Genomic DNA, 14,718 nt, shown 5'->3' on the forward strand with positions numbered 1-14,718 from the left:
GATGAAATAACCTTTTGCACACTCTTACATGCTCTTATCAGGTAATATGACAGACCAGGTTTGGTTTTCATCACTGCCTCCCTTATCATGTCAGCCAGGTTTGTCCCCATACATTCCTGTGTCAGAAAAGGTAGTAGAGGAGTAGTCACTCCTTCCACATACTCAGATAATTGTGCCACATAAAATATCCAGCAATTTGAGTGCTATGCTTGTCCTAACTTGGGGATTTAGTTGGAGAGGTCATATTTCCTTCCTATGGTAATGAATGGACAAGAGACAGCCAAGGTGTACAACACCAAGACTGGAAATTTGCATGTTCAAGTGGATTTTTTAATTGGAAAGTGCTCACCTGAATGTACAGAAATTGGAGAGTATTTGGTGTATATTGCAATAAAGGAAAAAAAATTCCAGTGTAGTAGAGAGTATAGGGAAAGGACCTGTTCAGGCAGTAATCAGTTCCATGGAATACCATACCATAAAATGAGTTTCTCGTCCTTGTGTGCTTTGAGCTGTTAAGAGTTTGATACTGCTGTCATTGCAAACCAGCTGGTTCTGGCTGTTTGCACACTAACTTGCAGACATTTGAAGATTAATTTACTGCTACTACTTTTAGTCTTTTGCAAAAGAGATTATGACTCCACTGCTAGAAACAAGTCTGAAGCTATGTTCTTCTCAGCTATTGCCTTTATTGACTAGAAATGTCATTCATTTCTGTATTTGTATTTTTTCTATTGTCTTTGAACATCTTTGAGGTGTCTTTGTTTCAGTATTTTCCTTTCTAGAAAAACATTTTTGCAATTAGAGAGGGATAAAAGAAGAATAAGAAAGGATAAATGTATCAGCATTTGGAAACTGCTGGGTTCATATCCGGAGACAGTGCCAATCAGGAAGACAGGTAGTGCAAATGACATTATGTTTCCAAGCCAATATCAGTTGCATCCATTTCCTCTTTGCCTTCTAAACAATAAATGCCAAATTTAATTTAAAGGGAATGAAATCATAGTGACACCAAAAGCAACAACCTGAAATGTTTCTTATCTTTACTCAGCTTCTTCACCAATACATTTTTCTTCCCTTGAACTCCTAAAGCAATGTAATATATAAACCAATACAGGCAGTGAGTATCTGACTCGCGTCCAGTTTCAGGAACAACATAAGGCCTTGGCCTGCTTGCCTCCCTTTTCCTGTTCCCATGCTTTGCTTGCATTCATGTTGCCATAAAGTGAAACAGATGAAGTATCTGGAGCATTGTTAAAAACTAATTTGGAGTGGGAATATGCTAATGCAGTTCATTGTATTAAGTGATGTGTTTGGTTACAGACCTGGAGGTGGCCAAGAAGCTCATACATGTAGTCTTTTTTTCCAGTCAATATCTACCTTTGAGCTGGTGAAAGTTGTCCAAGAAAGTAATCCCAGCTGAGAACAGTTGGTGCAAATAAGACTTTCAAAGGATGACTGGATATTGGATACACTGTGTTGTCGTCTATGTATTAACTAGGGAGATTACATTAAAAAGATTTATTTCTATAAAGAGACTGGCTGACACAAATACTATCATCACATATTTTGTTTTAACACAGCTGCTGAAAATATTGTAGCCTGACAAAGCTCTATCAGCTAATTACTGGATGTTTATGAGAGTGACTTAAATAGCTGCTCCAGGCTGATATTTTTAAATTGTTTTGAATTTTATTTTTAGTATAAGAAATATGACCCAAAACAATGGGATAAGACAAGGACAAGAGATGGAAAAGTTGGGGTTGGGGCAGGGGGGAATCAGTGCACGAAAAATGGTTACATAAGTGAAAGGGTGCTTGAGTGTGCATGTACAGTGGGGCTGGGGAGTGATGCAAGAAGGGGAGAGAACATAAGAATATTACTACTTTAAATCTGTCCTTCAAAATTTTTAATTTCAGTTTTCATGCTGATGATCTTCCTGGATGTTTAGCAATGTTTATATATTCCCAGTGGGATGGAGTATTGGATAGAGAGTCAGGGGACTCTCCTGTAGTCAAATTTTCATGTCTTTTGACACGTTGTGATGAGAGCAGACTTAGAGAAGTGGTGCACAAATGATACAGAGCTGTCAGAACTGAGAGGTGTAGCTACAGCACTCATCTGAGCACTGTTGCAAGGAGCATGGGGAGCAAGTGTTGCTGTCTGCTGTAAACATAACTGGTTGGCTTCTGGCTTCTTCCACCATGCTTCCTGAAATATCCCCACTCCAGTGACATGGCACACATCTTACCTCCATGGCAAGTGTGTGGTATCAAATTTACTGTATTTAATCGATCACTGTAGTATGACAAAAGGAGCAAAAATGTTATGGTTTGCATTAACCAATTGGAGAAAACTGCTATTGCTCTAAATTTTCTGCTCCATGAAGTAATTGAAATCTGGAAAGAAACTGTTTTCTGTTGTGTATTTCATTAGGTACTGCAATAGATCTCAATTGTTTTTTGGCCTTTAGCTGCTGTGGTGGTAAATATGACTGATTTTGAAATTTCAGAATATAAACCTATGCTGTCTCTTTGTAAGAAACAGGTTTCTATCAAGCATGCTTGTAAAGGTGGTGAGTTTCTGAAAGTTTTTCTTTGATGCACAAAATCCCTCACTCAACAGAATTTCAGAGCCTATCTATGAGAATTGCATTCAATAAGACAGTATAATTCTCCTTATAGTAACTATTTTTTTAAACTGAAAATCCCTGAGTGGAAGGTTTGTATCTAACAGAGCCTTGAGCTATCAGTGCACTTTAGGGCTGGAATCTATGTAATACTTCATCACAGATGGACAGCTTGTGGACAAAAATACAGTTTACCACCTCAGCATGAACGTGGGGGGAATTGGTAAGGCGGTATATAATTAATGCTGGATTTGATCCAGGATACCTTTCCCTTAGGAGAGGGGATCAAGATTTTTAGTGACAGTCTTTTAAAGACTGGTTTATGGTTCAGCAAACTGTGGAATATTGAGTAAAATTAGAACTGTATCATGGCACAGACTGAGAGAGAAGTCCTTCCACTGTACTGCTGGCTCCACATCCTCACAGGAACACACTCTAAAATGGTGTTTTTCTTTCAAAATAAAAATTAAATGCTAGTTCTTTTCAGTTTAAGAAATATGAAGAGCGTGGCTGTAAAATGTGATGGGGAAAAAATCAACTTGAAGAACTGGTTTTAATGTTCCCCTGGGAATGTTGTGGTTTTTAATATTTCAGAAATGGGTTTGCTTAGCCCTGAGGGAAAGGGATTGGAAGAGCATGATAGACATGAGCATGCACCAAGACTGTACGTTCAGTATTAAGAAGGAAGAAATAGGTCACTGTGTATTAGAGAGCTCGTTTGGTTTTCTTTAAAGCCACAAGAGACAGTAACTGCTGAGCTGCAGTTAGGAAGCTGCCCTGTATTCTGAGGGACAGGGCAAATAAGCAATGTAGATGTCCTTGTTTTACACAAATACACCTGTCAATTCATGCCTTCTTGCGGAGCTGATGGTGCCTTACTGGAAAAAGGCGCCCATTTATGCAACAGCTCTAGTTATTCATGTGCCAGTGCTGAGCTGCACATGGCTTAAGGAAAACATTTTTGATGTGTGTTATATGAAAGGAAATTCTTTTCTTGTTATTTTTTGGTAGTTTATTATAGATTATGCCTGAGAATGTTCCTTCCAACACCCAGAAAGCCAAGCAAAAGGATCAAAATGCCTTCGTGGATAAACAAAGAGCTCCTGACTGAACTCAGACATCCAAAGGAAGCACACAAGTGGTGGAAGCACAGAAAAGTGGTCCAGGGGGAAACCAGCAATGCTGTCTTGAGCTTGCATGGACAGGGTGAGGAAAGCCAAAGCAGCCAGGAGAGACAATAACAACAATGCTGAATTATTCAACAAGGAATTGAGGGATATCTCTAGTTCATCTGCCCTTGTCCTTATGGAAGATTTTAACTTCCCAGGCATCAACTGGTTAGTATCATACAGCAGAAACAAACAGGTGCAGGAAATTGCTGAAGCACATGGAGGATAACTTCTTTGTGCAGGGACTAAGGGAGCCACCTAGGACAGGTGCCCTCCCAGCTTTGCTGTTTGTAAACACCGAGGGTCTCAGGGGTGAAATGGTGACTGGTGGCTGTGTTGATCACAGTGACCACCAAGTAGTTGTGTTTCAAATAATTGGTGTTTGGAGAAAAAAATACCAGGAAAGCTTTGTCCCTGGATATGGGAAGAGCAGATTTTGGGCTGCTGAAGGAGCTAGCTAGTAGGGACCTCTGGGGATCTGCTTCAGGTATTTGGGTCCATGAATGCCAGTCACTTTCTAAGAGCCATCTCTTAAGAGCACAGTAGCAGGCAATTCCAAAGGAAGGGAAGTCAAGCAAGCAGTGCAAAGGGCTGCCTTGGCTGAACAGGGATCTTATAGAAGTTAGGCAAAAAGAAACCGTAGAGACACTGGAAGCAAGAACCGGCAACACAGAGGACTAGAGAGATTCTGTTTGGCACTGCAGGAGAAAATTCATGCAGTCAAAGCTCGACTAGACTTCAAGCTGGCCAGCACTGTGAAGGACAAAAAAGGCTTCTCAAAATATATTAACAGCAAACAGAGAATGAGAGAGAACACTGGTCTTTTTATTGATGGGGTCAGTCACCTCACAAACAGGGATACAGACAATGCAGAGGTATTTAATGCCTTTTTTGCCTTTGTCTTTAACTCCAATGCTGGGCCCTGGGATCCCAGGAGACCTGTGTTGGAAGACCAGGACTGAGGGGAGGATGAATTCCCAGCTGACCCTGAACTTGAACAAGAGTAGCTGTTCAAGCTGGATGCACATAAATCTGTGGAGCCTGACAGGATTCATCCCAGGATACTGATGAGGCTGGACAAAGTTATCACAGGACTTCTCTGCATTATTTTTCTTCAGTGGTCTTGGGTCAACTGGAAGCTGATAATGTTTCAAGAAGGGTAAGAAGGTAATGATAGACCTGCAGTCTTACTTTTCAATGCATGGTAAAATTACAGAGAAGTTTTTTTTGAGAGACAATCCAGTCATTGATTATATGAACACAGGTTCACAAGGGGAAAGTCCGGCTAACCAATTTAATTTCCTTTCATTATAAGGTTACGCACCTAATTGACCAAGGGAAGCCAGTAAATGTGGAGTTTTGGAATTTTACGAAGCTTTTGATACTACTCTCCATCAACTGCCCAGCACAAAGGTAGACAAATCCATAATATATTGGGTAAATAAGGTTAAATCAGGCTGGCAGCCAGTCACCATCGGCATTCCCAAGGGCTCAATTTTACAGCCAGTGCTCTTCCATGTTTTCATAAATTATCTGGACACAGGAATCAAATATACAATAAGTCTGTCAATGACACTAAATTAGGAAGAGCTGTGGACTTCCTTGGGGGTAAAGAGGTCCTGCAGAGAGACATGGAGAGCTGAGCCATCACCAGCTGTATGAAATTTAACTAGACCAAGTGCTGGATTCTCCTTGTAGGACACAGTAATCCTGGTTATTCATACAAATTGGAGGATAAGAGGCTGGAGAACAGCACTGTTGAACATGTTGAACATGACCCAGCAGTGCCCTGGCAGCCAGCAGGGCCAAGTGTGTCCTGGGGTGCATCAGGCACAGCATTGCCAGCTGGGCAAGGGAGGGATTGTCCTGCTCTGCTCTGCACTGTGGCAGCCTCGTCTCAAGTGCTGGGGGCTATTTTGGGTGTCATAATAAATAAAGGATATAAAGCTACTGGAGTGTGTCCAGAGGAGGGTGACAAAAGTGGTGACAGGTCTCAAAGGCAAGACAGAAGGAAGTGGCTGAGGTTGCCTTGGTCTGTTTAGCTTAGAGGAGAGAAGGCTGGGGAGTGACCTCATCACAGTCTACAGCTTCCTGAAGGCAAGCAATGGAGGGGAGGGGCTGATCTCCCCCTGGTGATCAGCAACAGGACACAAGGAAATGCAGTGAAGCTGCACCAGGTAGGTTCAGATTAAACATCAGGCAAAGATTCTTCAGTGAGAAGGTGGTTGACCACTGGAAGAGGCTCCCCAAGGAAACTGGTGATGGCACTAAGCCTGTCAGAGTTCAAGGAGCACCTGGATGATGCTCTTAGTTGTATGGTTTAGCTTTAGTTAGTGCTGTGGGGAGCAGAGATTTGGAGTTACTGATCAGTATGTGTCCCTTCCAACTTGAGATATTCTGTGATTCTAAGTCTGTGGAACCTGATGGGATGCATCCCTGAGAGAGGGAGCTGGCCAGTGTGATGGCAAGTTCCCTTGCAGTGGAGGAGTGTCTCTGGCAGGATTGAGGAAGATGATCTTTCCCTTCTACTGAGCACTCAACCACATCTGGGGTGTTGGAGGCAGTCCTACGTTTCCCAGTATGACATGGATGTACTGGAGTGAATCCAGAAAACAGTTCCTAGAATGATTAAAGGATTGAAACATTTGAGAAGATACTGAGAGACTGTTTAGCCTCAAGGAAAGAAGGCTTGGGAGGGAGTTTTACCAATGTATATAAATACTTGGTTGGAGGGTATAAAGAAGAAAAGTCTGTTCTGAATACTGCAAAGTGGAAGGAAAAAAGGCAGCGGACACAAACTAAAATAGAGGAAACTCCACCTAAACATAAAAAACCAATGTTTTTACTGTGTGCAATGCCAAGCACTACAGCAGATTGCCATGGATGTTGTGGAGTCTCCATCTTTGGAAATATTCAAATTCCAGATGGAGAAGGCCCTGGACAACCTGCCTCTGCTGTGAGCAGCAGGTTGGTTGGAATGGATGACAGCTGGATTAATTTTGTAATTAAACCTTAATTTTTAGAAAAGTCTTGCATTTTTTTTTAGTGCAGCCCAATCAAACTCATACTGCACTGCAGGTGATGTGAGCATGAAGTCTAACGTGTGTCCCCTTTACTATGTCAAGCAAGATTACTCTAAAGCTGATCAAGCTGGAATACCTCCAGTTTTCTATCTGTCACTTAATGCAACTTCCATTTTGCTGTAAATTTCTGGTAAAGTTTAATGTAAATCTGCAAATTTCTTGCAGCATGTTTATGGCTCCAGTTCTTATCTTTTTCTCTGATCCTTGAGCATAAAGAAGGAAAACACGATTTTGAATGTTAGTATGAAATTCCCTCAGGGTGGTGCAATTTCATAGGCAATTAAAAGCTGCATTAGAGTGGAAAGGCAAAATAGGCCTGCTACTGACAGCCTAAATGCAGAAGAAAATGACCCCTTGCATCCCAGCAGTATGATGGCTTTGCAGACTGAAATAAACACACATCACCCTGAATAAACTGTGAAATACAGCCAGTTTTATTTAAAGGGTGGTAGTTTTATTTTTATATTGCACTTGGCATTTCCTGATTTAAGAACTGCAAGCTGTCTTCTGCCTACCACATGTTTCTGTTTGTAGTTCTGGCATTTGTATAACCCAGTGGTAGAAACTGTCATCCAGTTTCTAACTCACTGTACATTAAACATAGCAGTCAGAAGGATCCTAGCTCCAGACAATATGTTTTGCACACCAGAATTTTTCAAAATCTCCTGCTTTTAGTCCTTGAAGAAAATCAAGTGAGTTTATGTCTAGTTTTCATAGAGGACAATTTTAGACCCATAAAAAAGGGTTTAATTCTTTCAAGTATTCCATTTAGCACTGTAATTTGTGTTGAAGTGCAATCTGTGTTAAGATGTAGATTCATGCCTGTGCACATTTTATTCTTGGGATATTTTTTCTCATTGCAGTTAGTGTCACAGTGTCTGACATCACAGTATATGAATTTACTGCTTTTCAATCAACTTATTTCAGGAGAGAGATGTGCTAATGGATTTGATTCTGGCTGTTCATGAAGAACAAATTGTGGCTGCTCAAAACCATCAGGGTCTTTGTCTCTACCAGTTAGGGAATCGAATGCATATGAAGGTATATGATCAGAAACTGCTGAAAGAAATCACAGCAGTACATGACTGCAACACAATCCATAACTTTTTGCTATGAGCGAGAATAAAACCAGAGAGCAATAGACCATTTCTAACTGGCTTTCTAAGGCTATACTCCAAAGTATTCGGAGATACATATAAAAACAGCATTAGCTGTCCAGACAAGACCTAGAAAATTTCATTGACCAGCTCTTCTACTATTGCTTAGTAGGCCCCACAATTTTCTTACAGAAACTGAAAAGTCTAAACTGCCTCATACTGAATGGTAAGGAAGAAAACGGAATGACTGGTTGCAACAAGATACCTAAGCAGTGTTCAATTTTAAGATATATTCCTTGGAGTCTTAATCCACAAAAGTTACCACTAAGTTTGCAAATGCTATTTCAGTGAGCTTTTCTCCTCCTGCACGTCACAAATTCTCTGCTGTTCTGAAACTTTCTATATGCTGTCTTCAGTTTTTTCACAAGTTTTTGAATTATGTCTTGTACTTTGTGGCTGATAGTGTGCCTTTATTTCTCTGAAAGAGTCTTGTAAGATTGTCCATGCCTTTAAAAGAAAGGCAATTCTGTCTTTTACCCACTGTTTTACTCATTTAGCAAAAGGTTAAATAGAAAAGTTAGGCTGAGTCAAATCAGCACATGCAGAGTATTATGGTATTTAGCAGGCTGATGATTTCATGATAAGTACCTGTGTGCCCGTTTTCACCCACAGTACATACAAGGCAGCTGCTGTGGTAAGCAAATTTCAAATATTTACCTTTTTCACAGAGCATGGATGCGAGCAGTAACTGTCAAGTAGCACTTTACTGCATGGTAAATCCACAGTCAAGCTTGCCTTGTTTGAGCCTACAGTCAATCATTGTAATGAGTGAACTAATACTTCCCTTTGCAGAACCCATCTTAGTTAAAAACACATAATCAACTCAATGTTCAGTAACTGTATTAAATGATTACTTGTAGTGCTTTGTAAGTAGTTTTATCAGGCTTATGTATGTGTCTGTATTTGGCAGACTACCTGCTGGTCTTCCTCACATTCCCCCTTGTAGCTGCGAGATTTGCAGAGCTCTGGGATTGTAGCATACTTTAGGGAGATAAGCCTGAAGGGTTTCAGGCTGTTCAGGAAAGATGGATTGGAAGGCAAGTAGGAGGGCTTGTACGCTGTGAAAAGGAGTGCCTTGGGTGTGTGAAGCTTTACCTTGGGACACTTGTTGAACCTGAGGACAGTGTGGATAGGGACACAAGAACAGATAGTGCAGTTGATGTCACAGATGCGTCTGCAACCAAACCATCTGATCAAGAAGAGGGAGATGAAGCTTTCTTTGGACACTATGTCCTAGAAGCTCTTCTGCACTTGGCAGACCTTACAGTGATGGGAATTATGTCGAAGTTTTTCCTCTTCTTTTGGGACTACTTGGAAAATGTGATCCCAGAAGTGGGTGGTTTTCAAAATTTACTTTGCGCTAAGTGAAATCTTTGAATCAAGTGTGAACCAATTCTGTCTCTTGCTGCCACCTTCTACAAATATAACTTAAAGAGTTTGAGATGACAAGGTGGGGAGATCCTAGCAGATCCAGTTGGTCACTGCCTTGGGACCTTGCTGTGGATGAGCGTTCCGATGCCCTTCCAAACCCTCCTGCACTGACCGGCTTAGGTTTCCCGTACCCTCACCCTGGAAAACCATCACACACGCAGTCCTAGCTGCAAGAGAGACCAGGGAAGGCTCACCCCCCTCGCCTTGCCCGGGCTCTCTGATCTTGCCGAGGGCGAGTCGCTCCCGCCCGAGGCGAGGTGAGACCGGGCGGGGCAACCGGGCTCCGGCTGCAGGTAGCGAGGGAGGGAGAGCGGCCAGGCCGGCCGGCCCGCCCCTGGGGCACAGCCCGCCTCGCCCGATTATGTCACCCGTGCTCAAAACAAAGTTAGGAAAGTGGTTTCAGCCTTTCCGCGGTCTCGCTTCCAGCCCGGGGAGCGCCGGCCGGGCCAGCCCGCGGGGCCGGCGCCTGCGGCAGGTGAGTGGGGGCGGCATGGCGGCCCGGAGGAGCCGGGGCAGGCACGGCCGGTCCGAGCCCGGCCGGACCGCTCTCCCGGCGGGGAGGAGACCGCTCCCCGCAGCCGCCGCTTCGCCGTGCCCTGCAGAGAGCCCCGGTGTCCCCAGCGAGCCCCGCTGTGTCGCAAGCCGCGCTTCCTGCGCTGTCCGCGGGCGCGGGGCCAGGCAGGGCCGGCGCCTGGCACCGAACGCGCTCCGGCCCCGAGGGGAGCGGCGGCCCGGCAGGGTGGCGGGGCGGGGGGCTCCCCTCGGCCCTCCCTCCGCTCGGTGCCAGGCAGGAGGGCGGCAGGAAGGGGCTGGAAGCGGCCGCCAGCAGGCTGGTGCAGCCCCCCGCTCGGCGCGACCGCCCGCACGGCGATGGAGCCGAGTCCGCCGGGGGAGCCGGGGCTGCCACTGCCGTGACTCCTGCCACACCCGGAATGCTGCCCAAAGGGAGTGCCCGAAAGGGCCGGCGGCTCGCAGGGGTTGTGCTGGCACTCCCGTCGTGCCTCGTGTGTAGCTTCGTGCCGACGCCCTCAGAGAAATCCCTGGGTGGCCGGGCCGCCTGAGGAGCTGCCCCGCTGGTTCTCGCTTCCCTGCAGATACAGAAGATGGTTGGGTTTGTGGCTGGTGGCTGCCCTCAGGCCCACCAAGTGCTTGGTGAAGAAGAGGGCAGTGCTGTTCCTGGTGGTTGTAGAAATGATTCCTGTGTCCCCCCGCAATAGTTTGGTGTCACTCTTACTCTGCTGTAGCACTTAGGTGATCTCTGATTTCATTTTCTGTCTTTCTTGATACTGAAGGTTTATGATGACTGTAAATGACAGTTATGAAAGAAACTTGCTGCTAGCAGGATAATAGATTTCTTAATATACACCAGTAGAACACATTATTACTGCATGCAGTGAAATGTGGGTAGTGTCACAATAGGGAGAATGGTAAAATCCCTCTAGAACACGTTGGCTAATTTAATGTGGTCTTCTGTTTTCTTAGTTGCAATTTTGTGGTTTTCAACAGTAGTTTTCAGCTTAGTTTCACTTTTCTTTTTGGAATAAGTAAATTGTTCTGATGCATGGGCAAAAATATATTGGTTTTCTGTGGGTTGTTCGAAGAGCTCTGGTCCCCATATTTGAGCTTCAGTAATTGCACAGATCAAAAGGAAACCATTACACCCAAAGTGAAAATTAAATGTTGGTCTTCTCTAAACTAGATTCTCATCTTTCATGAAATTGAGAAAAGAAATCAAAAGACAGAGTCTGAAGTACAAAAAGGAAGATACATTTCTGTGAATGGATTAAGTAGCAAATGAGATTCAGGGCAGTAATACTTTACAGTCTCCTGGTCTGCCAGCTCTTAGAGACTTAAGTTCACTGCTGCTGTAATGAATGAAATATGTTTGGTTCCTTGTGAACTATTTCTGCCCCCACCACCACCCTTGTCTTGTGGCAGACTGGAAAATAACAGTAAAACAAGTAGCAGAAATAAATGCACTAAAGAGCACCACTCTACAAGCTTTGTTTGTGGTTTCTTCAGACCACAGGATGAATGTGCTGCTTCTAACAGGTCTCTTTTCTCCCTTTTTTGTTCATTGACAAATGATATCCTATCATCATTTTTTAGATGGGTGAATGGAGGACTAAAGAGTATAGTGGTCTTCCCTGATTCCCTCTCCGCTCTTTGCTAATTTGCAGTCTAAATATATATGAATATATTGTCCCAACGTGTAAGTTGGGAGTAACACATTTATAGGGTTTTATTTCTCATGTTGAAAAATACAGATTTAGTCAGTTCAAGTTAAACCTGATGTGAAAACATAATTGATTCCACTGTTCATGACCTAATCTATGCAGAAGCACCAGGATATCTGTGTCTGATTGAAACTGAGTTTAAAGATTTTTGGACCCATCTCATTCCTTAGTCTCACAGAGGGAGTGTCAAGGAAAGTGAAGGGTCTTGCTGGGGAGCTTCCATTAACTGAAGAGCAGCATAAATGAAGTTAGAGATCCTGCACAATTGTAAAGATAACTTCCTAAATAATTGGATCACAGAGAAAGGGGAGGTTGTATCTCTATTCAAAACCAGTAGTGAATTAAAATCCAATTAAGAATCTGTAATGATGCATTTTTAATTGTTTGCATAGCAAAACTTCTTTTGTAGAACTGAACAGGATGAAGTACACCAAGCCTCCTAATCAAACATAGATAAGTGGATTTGTTTATGTGTTTCCAAGGCCTTGGAAGTGAGCTGTGTGGAGCAGATAGCATGAAGTTTATCTTGTTCTGCATATAGGAAAATATGAGTCTTTTAGTATCATATTTTACCATTACTTTTTGCAGTGGAAAACCAGTGGACTAACAATCTAAATATTCTTGTGCCTTACCGACATGCTCTTGCCCCATAAAACCTGTTCCTCTGACTCAAGTGAAGGTATTTTCCAAGAGCAAGTTTGTAGTTTTATAAATTCTGAAAGTTTTGAAGACAATAATTTGCCAACTCAGCTTCAAACTGAGTGCCAAATAACTAAGGAAACACTTGGAATACGTCTCTCTGTCTTCTAGTGGAATCTGCATTGACTTGGGTCCTCTAAGGTCCATGGCAGAGTAGACTGAAATTTTATATGAACATTTTTTCCATGAAAAATGATTCTTATTTGAAGAGAATATTTAATTTGTATCTCAAAATCCTTTGACTTAAGTTAAAGATGTAACATTCCTTGAAAAACTGGAAATAGAGCATGTATTTTAGACTTCAAGCCAAACTGTTGTTGGCTTTCAGGCAGATAAAAGGTTTTGATTTTTTTTCAGATGTTACATTTTTAGCAAGGGCTTTTGGAGGATGCAGAATATTTCAAGTTTTTTTGTGAAAATGGTGTACTTTAAAGATGTTCTTGTCAACCTGATTTCACCAGCTGAAAGTAACTTGATTTAGCAGTGAGTCATTAGGTAAACCTGAAAGATAAGACAATTAAAAGGGATATATACTATTTAACTTAAACTTTTTCCAGGTCTTTACTTCAGGGGGGAGGGGTTTCCAGTGCAAATAATTTGTCTACAAATGGAACAGCTCATGTGAACTGGCAATATCTCCTGCCAGAACGTCATGTTACACCACTTACTAATATAATGCCGTTATCAATATAGTTAATCACATTTAATTTCAGTACTTGGAACAATGCAGCACAATAAATTGTGCTTAGAGGCTTTTTACAAAATAAATGATTCTGTGATTCTTTGCAGTCAGATGGACTCGGCCCAGTTTTGACTTAACTACGTTTGGGACTTAACTACGTTTGGGATGTGTTGCATATGTTGTAAGATGCTCCTTCTTAACAATAGTGTTTACATCCCTGAATTAACAAATGATGTTTTAGAAATAAGTCAAAATAATGGTGGAATAATTATACACAGTTCTGGAATAGTTCTCGTGCAAGTTCTGAAAGTGCTAATGTCTGTGGAGTTTACACGCAGACATTTATAAAACCTCATGCTGCAGCCACAGATGTTAGCCATAGTTTTAGCCCAAAATAGGTAACTGGCCAAGCTGTATTTGTATGCAGCAACGATTTATTGGTAGTTTAGAGAGATAAAGACAGACTTAGTGAGGAAAACACCCACTCAGATCCTCATACACAGTGGTACCACCATCCTGCTCAGGTATTGCGTAGGTCAGCAGTTTCTGAAGACACAAGGTTCATGCAACCAGCAGGCAGGTGAGGAGCAAGAGGTGGGGAGTTCTTCTTGGAACCAGTTTTCTGGAATAAGGTGGAAAGAGCAGAAGGAGGGAAAGGAGACAAGGGGCCCTTAAGCCTGCACGGACTAGAGGCAGGGCGCTCTCAGTTCTCATGACCTTGTGATTATTCTGCAACAGTGTTTTCCATGATGATGGCTACCCCTAAAGTCAGTGTCCCTCCATCCATAAGAAGTTTGTATTTTCAGGCAGTTCTTAGCTTTTGACTTCTTAAATGCATTAAAAAGGAAGCATCCAAAGCAATGAAGCAAGAGGAAAAGATGTATTTCTGCAAAAATCATTACCTTGAGTAGCTTTACTTCTCAAGGATCCTAGCAGCACTTTACAGGTCCGTTTTAACTTAATCCTGCCTTTTTAGTATGGACCCCTAAGAACTGCTAAGATTTAGGCAATAAATATCCTGTTAGTTGTTTTTCATTAGTGTTTTCATATTGAAGAGCAGGATGGTGAATAAATGAATATGCCTGCTTACCCTGAGCGTCTGAATTTTAATACGTGGATAGTTTTATTTACTACTTCCATAGAAGCCAGCAAGAATCCAGGCAGATCTTTTGTCTTCCTCTTCCTCTGGGGAAGCTGGCCTTTGGGAGAAGAAGATTTTCTTACAAGTCCAGTGAAAACTAGTTGCTTGGATGCAAATGTTAAAAATAAAAGTTTAATAAGATGTATTCACCAGTCAAGAGTTGGAATTCTGCATCATAGTGCACAGAATTGACATAGTTTGTTTCTTTCCCCAACAAGTGTATTTGTGGATTCATCTAGAGACAATTGCCAAGTGGGGACTAAGTTGTCTCTGTCCAAAGTATTTGGCTGTCTGTTTTGGAATCCCTAATGCTTAATCACTTCAAGCATATTTTCTGGTGTTCTCCTCTTTCACAGTTAATATTGTTGAGACACTGCTTCAGATATTTAATCTGAATTTTTATCCTTCTTCTTTAGATTTAAGGTGGGTTTTTTTTAAGGTGGGGTGTTGTTTCTTTGTTTGTCTTTCTTAACCAGTGATCTTCTGAAAAGGA

General features: G+C 42.3%; 1 protein-coding gene across 1 annotated transcript in view; it reads left to right on the plus strand.

Moving 5' to 3' along the window:
- Positions 1 to 9,859: 9,859 nt before the first annotated feature.
- Positions 9,860 to 14,718, plus strand: part of CRACR2A (calcium release activated channel regulator 2A) — a 51,301-nt gene continuing 46,442 nt past the window's right edge. Inside the window, exon 1 of the mRNA XM_030955260.1 lies at positions 9,860 to 9,941. The gene's annotated coding sequence lies outside the window, so the exon portion shown is untranslated. The remainder of the gene's footprint in view (positions 9,942 to 14,718) is intronic.

The sequence above is a fragment of the Camarhynchus parvulus genome, chromosome 1, assembly GCF_901933205.1.
Source record: "Camarhynchus parvulus chromosome 1, STF_HiC, whole genome shotgun sequence".
Taxonomy (NCBI): Eukaryota; Metazoa; Chordata; class Aves; order Passeriformes; family Thraupidae; genus Camarhynchus; species Camarhynchus parvulus.